We start from the raw sequence: 7,278 nt of genomic DNA, 5'->3' as shown, positions 1-7,278 counted from the left end.
TGACAGAGCAGTTTCTGATTTTAAAAAGTACAAGTCATATTTAAAGACAGTGAGAAAGTGTTCTCATTAAAAAAATATTTTAAATGCTAAAAAGAAAAAAATAAGGTCCTCTGCCCTCTAGGTACTTAACCAGGACCAGTTATACTTATCAGCATGGTAAGTGTATCTTTGGAATCAACTCAAACAGGGATAGAATGCCCAATGCTTAAAAGTTCTTCAACATTTGAATGGAATTCACACTTAGATTTAGCTGAGATGTGGCCAGAAAGTTAGGACTGAGATCCAGAAAATGAGGAGGGAAAGAGGGATCAAAAAAGTAGATAATGAATCTCAAAAGTGTAAGTCCAAAATACCCAAGGTTTGTACTGTTGCCTTCTTGGGAGCCCTCAGGCAGGAGGAGGGTGCTGGGGTAAAAATCTTGTTGCTGGAGGATACTCTACCAAGTTTATGCATATCTTTAAGCCATGCTCTAAGGCCATTAAAAGTTTACCTTTCTTACAAGTTCCTTATCTTTTGAGAAATATCTCCAAATCTCTCCACAAAGAAATTTAAGATGAATAACTCAATTCAACAAATATTTATTAACTATTTTTAGATCAAGCATAGTGAGAAGATGCAAAAGTAAACAAAGCACAGTTCCTATCCTTGAGTAGTTTATAAGGTGATAGAAAAGATCTGTAAGAGATAATAAGGAGAAACAAAACTAGAACAATAAATATGGAACCAAGGGAGGAGAGGGACAAACCTTTTAACACTTCACACAATGTTAAGGAGCTAAGAATGATAGAACTTGGCATACAATGACCCTGAATACAGTAGAGGACCTTCTTTCTTTGTAGCAAAAGATTGGGTGACAAGGAAAGAGGGAGAGAATTTGAAAGTCAGTTTGGCTATGAGGATGATGATACAATTAACTAACAGATAAGAAATCTAGGAGGCAGCCCTGGCTGATGTGACTCAGTGGATTGAATGCTGGCCTGCAAACCAAAAGGTCACCAATTCAATTCCCAGTCAAGGCACATACCTGGGTTGTGGGCCAGGGCTCCAGTAGGGGATGTGTAAGAGACAACCATACATTGATGTTTCTCTCCTTCTCTTTCTCCTTTCCTTCCCCTCCCTCTAAAAATAAATAGATTTTTTTTAAAATCTAGGAGGTATAGGTTTGGGGAGAAAAATTTGTTTCCATTTGGATACATAAAGTTCAAAATTGTGTGGGATATCCTTACAGGTATATACTCATTATGATGGGGAACTCAAATGTTGGAAAAAAATTTGTTTCAGGTAATAATAATTTAGGTAATAATAGGTAATAAGCTTAGTAATCAATATATGTAAAAAGCTATTGTTTCAGGAACTAAAGGTATGACCCACCTTGACTCCAGCAGACTGTAGGCAATTCCACCTTTGTGCCTCAGGAGGAGTGAGAGCAATAAAGATGGTGTCTAAGCTATTGTGCTCCAGGGTGAGATGCCCACCACCCAGGATATAGATAAAGACCACCACCCAAGACCCAGATGAAAGAATGCTGCAGCTTTTTATCTAATTAACTTTTTCCCTGAATTCTAATCCCCTTACCTACACAGGCTCAATAGTTCAGAGGATCAGTTTAAAATGGAATTTAGGGCTTCCAGCCAAGATAGAGACAGAGGTAGATATGCTTCCTGTCATTGTACAACCAAAAAAAGGATAACAATTGATTCAAAATAAAAAACAACCAGAACTGCCAGAAAATCTAACTGTATGGAAGTCCTACAACCAGGAAGTTAAAGAAGAAACATTCATCCAGACTGGTAGGAGGGGACTAGATGGGCAGCTGGGGTGGAGAGGACTCTCGGCTAGCAGACCAGGTTAGTGAGGTAGTGGCTGGTGGACCAGGTGGTCCCACATTCATGTGCAGATAAACCATTGAGACATACCATGCAATCCAGGGTTCCAGTGCAGGGAAATAAACCCTCAAAACCTCTGGCTGTAAAAACCAGTGGGCATTGCAGCAGTGGGAGAAACTCCCAGGCTCACAAAGCCATTGGAGGGGCCTGCAGAGTCCTAGAACATACACAAACATACCCACCTGGGAATCAGCAACAGAAGGGTGCAATTCATTTGTGGGTAGCAGGGGAAATGACTGAAAGTGAGGCAAGAGCCAAGCAAGCGGCATTGTTGCCTCTCTGATCCCTCTCCACAATTCAGTGAAGTGGGTTGCCTGGCCCTGGCAAATACCTAAGGCTCTATCCTTTACAATGTAACAGGTGCACCAAGACAAAGAAATATGGCCCAAATGAAAGAACAGATCAAAACTCTGGAAAAACAGCTAAGTGACAAGGGGATAGCCAACCTATGAGATGCAGAATTGAAAACACTGGTAAATCAGGATGCTCACAGAAATGACTGAACATGGACATAATATAAAGGAAGAAGTAAAAGCTATACTAAGTGAAATAAAGAAAAATGTACAGGGAACCAACAGTAAAGGGAAGGAAACTCAGACTCAAATCAATGATTTGGAACAGAAGGAAGAAATTAGCATTTAACTGGAACAGAATAAAGAAATAAGAATTCAAAAAAATGAGGAGAGACTTAGGAACCTCTCAGACTATTTTAAATGTTCCAATACCTGAATCATAAGAGTGCCAGAAGGAGAAGAGGAAGAGCAAGAAATTAAAAATTTATTTGAAAAAAATAGTGAAGGAAACTTTCCCAATCTGGTGAGGGAAATGGACATGCAAGTCTAGGAAGCACAGAGAGTCCCAAACAAGTTGGATCCAAGGAGGGATGAACCAAGACACATCATAATTGCATTAACCAAAATTAAAAATAAGGAGAGAATTTTCAAAGCAGCAAGAGAAAAGGAAACACTTACCTACAAAGCAGTTCCCATAAGACTATCAGCTGATTCCTTCTGGCCTGTAAGAAAACTTACAGGCAAACAACTAGAACAGGAACAGATTCACAGAAATGGAGGTCACGTGGAGGGTTATCAGCAGGGCAGGGGTAGGGGGAGAATAGGGGGAAAAGTACAGGGAATAAGAAGCATAATTGGTAGGTACAAATAGATAGGGGGGTGTTAAGAATAGCACAGAAAATGGAGAAGCCAAAGAACTTACATGTATAATTCATGGACATGAACTAAGGAGGTGAATGCTGGAGGGAAGCCAGGTGCAGAGCAGAGGGGGATTAAAGGGAGGAAAAATGGGACAACTGTAATAGCATAATCAATAAAATATACTTTAAAAATAAGATGGAATTTAAGATGGTCTGTTAGGGTACAAACCCACTGTCTTCTCATATCGCCAGCCATCTGAATAAAGCACCCATAAAGATTCAATCTCCACCTCTGCTTATTGGGTCTGGTAGGTGACAGACAGCATGAACACTGGCTTTTCTGGTTTCAATTAGACAGTAGATGATATAAAATTGGACCTTGAGAGAGCAATCCAGGCTAGAAATACAGATTTCAATCCATAAAGATATAACAATTTTAATCCCTATTTTTTGATAAAGAAAATGAGGCAAAGCCCAAATTCAAACCCAGCTGTGTCTTTCTAGAGCTCAAGCAGTTAGCCATATCATTATATTGCCTCTCAAGTACTACAGGAATTCAGCAGAATCTGTGAAAGAATACAGACAGGCACCACAGGGGAACTAGCATGTGGAAGAGATGTATCCCAAAGTATAGAAAGGACTGGACATACAAAGATGGATGAAATGGTAATCTGTACACAGAGAATAAGTAACACAAACAAACCAAGAAATGAAAATATTGAACCTGTACAGGTATTTAAGAGTAAGCTGTAAAAGCTTTGATTACTGGTTGCCAGGAGACTATGTAACGAGAAGGTACAAAGGTCAGCTAATATAGAACAGCTGCTTTTAAAGAGTAGGAAGAACTGACATAAAGGGAATGGTGAGAAAAGGAAAACAGGAAAATAAGCAAATTACTTGTACACTCTTCCACCATAAATCTATCTTACCGAAGACTCATTGCACATCTATCTTTTCTTTAGACTCAGAGCTCCTCAACAGTAAGGACATATTTTCCCTATCTTTATCCCTAATACATAGTACAATACCTAACAAAGGTGCCCCCCCCAAATTTGTTGACTAATTTAATAAATGAATGACTTAATGAATGAAATTGTTTTAAGAATTGGTTGCTGTCAAAGATAAACAAAGCTGGATGCTAGTCAAAGTGGTAAGGACAGATTTCAATCAGAAATATACTATTGTAACAGAGAAAATAGCCTGGTGTGAGCTGAACTCGACACTATTTGTACAGAGGTATTTAAAGGGAGAATGAAGGAATAGGGAGGTGCTTGAGGGGGAGAACTCAACAGAGTCAGAGATATGAAAAATTACAAAGAGCTGGCAGGGAGGGGGCTGGTCCACGTAAAACCTATCTGTGTTTGCTAACTAGTGCTTATCAAACTAAAGCTCCTATCCTCCTACAGAGACTGGGAGACAGAGATCCTGTCTTTAAGTGTTGGGTGAAACAAACAGTAAATTTTTTTTTATCAAACTTCGGTTTTCTCAGGCAGGTGCTTTAAGAGAGGCTAGAGTCATCCTAGGGATGCAACTTTGAGATGTTAGAAACCACATTAGTGTTCGTTCAAGTCTTTACAGGATGAGGTAGAAGACAAGTCGAGAATAGGGATCAGAGGACTATGGCTAGATTTTGGCCAACAAGAGAATCTTTGTCGTTACTACATACAGGTTGGGACAAAAGTAAGTTTACGATTATGAGTACAGGAAAAACAGTGTTTATTCTTGTATTATTATTTATTAATTATTGTGTTATTTTCCATACAAACAACTGTAAACCTTTTTGCCCTACCCTATATTGATTAATTCTGCAGAGATTTCCTTTTAACAGCTTTATTTAGGTAAAATTTATATATGAAAAAATTAACCTGTTTTAAGTGTAGAATTCAATAATCTTTTGTAAATGTTCAGAGTTGCACAAACATCACAATCCAATAATGGAACATTTCTACTGCCCTCAAAACAGGTCTGTTTTACCCATTTGCAGTCACCTTCTATTCCCATCCCAAGCCCCAGGCAATCACAAATCTACTCTCTGTCTCTATAGATTTGCTTTTCTGTACCTTTCACATAAATGGAACTATACAATGACACAAACACTATATCTTCTGTGCCTGGCTTCATTCACTCAGCATAATGTTTTTGATATACATCCATGTTGCAACAGCTGTCAATACTTCATGCCCTTTTATTGATGAACAGTATTCTATTGTATACATTGGATTTTGCTTATCTATTCATCAGTTTAGTTTTTTCCAGCTTAGAACTATGAAGAATAATGCTGCCATCTGTGTGTGGACATATGAAACCACCAAACTGTTTTCCAAAGTAGCTACACCATATGTCATTCCCATCAGTAATGTATAAGGATTCCAGTTTCCCCACATTCCTACCAATACTTGGTATTTTCTGTGTTTTTTATTATAGCCATTGTATATATACATACATATAAATGGTATCTCATAATTTTAATTTGCATTTGCCTAATGGCAAATAATGTTGAGCACCTTTTCACATACTTTTTAGCCATTCATATGTCTTGTTTCATAAAATGTCTTCTATTCAACTATTTTGCCCATTTTTAATTAGATTATTTACCTTTTTGTTATGCTGCAGAGATTTTGAGGACTGAGCAAAGGTTTTTGAATCTGGCGATTTGAGACCAGTGGTATGGTAGACAGTAGTCATTTTTGGGAGCTTCCCAACATCTTGTAAATGCATTATGATTCACACTTTTCTAGAATCTAAGCATTCATTTTCCCAGTTTCCCACAGCCTCCCTTCTACCACTCTCAGGCTTCAAAACAGAAGAAGCCAGCAGGAGGAGGCAGGTGCCCTGTGAAATACATTTTTTGGAGAAGGCAGTGTTTGGGGGTACAACTGTCTTAGCCGTAGTGAGGGGCAGTCTGGTATAAGTAACTGATCTCCGTGGCATCTCTTGTGAAGTCTATGCTCAGGGCAATGACAACGGGGTCTTCGCTGGTACAGGTCTGTGGTATAATTTGTCCACCACTTCTTGACTGCTTAGCCTCCAAACCTCCCAGAGATTGATTACATGACCTTCTCAATATCCCAATTTTTTTCTGCTTAAACTAGCTAAAGCAGATTCTACTATTTGCAAGTAGGAATGTTGTCTGATATAACAAGTCACATTTGAAGGCTCTCAGAGGCAGAGCCTGAATCCATGCTGAAAAGGGATAAGGAATAAAAGAAATAAAGGTAACGAGTTGTAGACACTCCTTTAATATATCTAATATTTAGGAGAAGATTTATTAACATATAACAAGTACCAAAAAAATTACAAATTAAAACAGCCAAGAAAAAATTTTGAACTTACAAAATTAGAAAGTTTTAATATTTTTATTGTTTTAATTACAGTTTACATTCAGTATTATTCTGTATTAGTTTCAGATGTACAGCAAAGTTGTTAGAAAATCATGCACTTGGCCTGGCTGGTGTGGCTCAGTTGGTAGGAGTGTCATCCCACAGCTGAAATGTTGAAGGTTCAATTCTGGTCAGGGTACATGCCTAGGCTGTGGGTTCGATCCCTGATCTAGGTACATACAGGAGGCAACCAATTAATGCTCCTCTCATGTATCAATGTTTCTTTCTCTCCCTCCCTCTCTCTCTAAGAGCAATGAAAAAAAAGTCCTAGGTGAGGATAAATAAACAAATAATCACGCAATTTACGGAGTTTCCTACCCCCTACCCCCCATCCCCACCCCTGCTGCTTCAAGTACCCACCTGGCCCCATACAGTTATTACGATGGAGAAAAGTTATAGATCCCTTTGTAAAAGTTATAAGGTAAAATAGAAATGTTACTTCCATGTCTCAAATCCATGCCTTTCCCTGACATATTGCAAACTCAGTAAAAATTGTCCAATTCATTAAATTCCACTTGTGGAGATATATTCCATAAAAATAATTCAAGTAAAAGGGAAAAGTTATGTGTACAAATATTGTACAAAAATATATTTATACAAGGATTATCTAAACAGTGAAATCTGAAACTCAAAATGGCCAACAATTTCATGAATTCTCATAAACCATTTTATTCATTCCTACAGAGTACTTACTGAATACATATTTATGAGCAACACTGTAACCTTATACAAATGGATAAGTATCAGAAGAGAAGGCCATGCAAGAGACATAGGGGTTCATGTATTCAAGAAAAATCTATTGAGCATCTTCTGAGTGCTACACATAGTGCTACAGATACAAAGGGAAACAAGACATTCC

The sequence above is a fragment of the Phyllostomus hastatus genome, unplaced genomic scaffold, assembly GCF_019186645.2.
Source record: "Phyllostomus hastatus isolate PE091 unplaced genomic scaffold, TTU_PhHast_1.1 phas_contig_34, whole genome shotgun sequence".
NCBI lineage: Eukaryota > Metazoa > Chordata > Mammalia > Chiroptera > Phyllostomidae > Phyllostomus > Phyllostomus hastatus.
Note: the sequence above shows the minus strand (reverse complement) of the source record.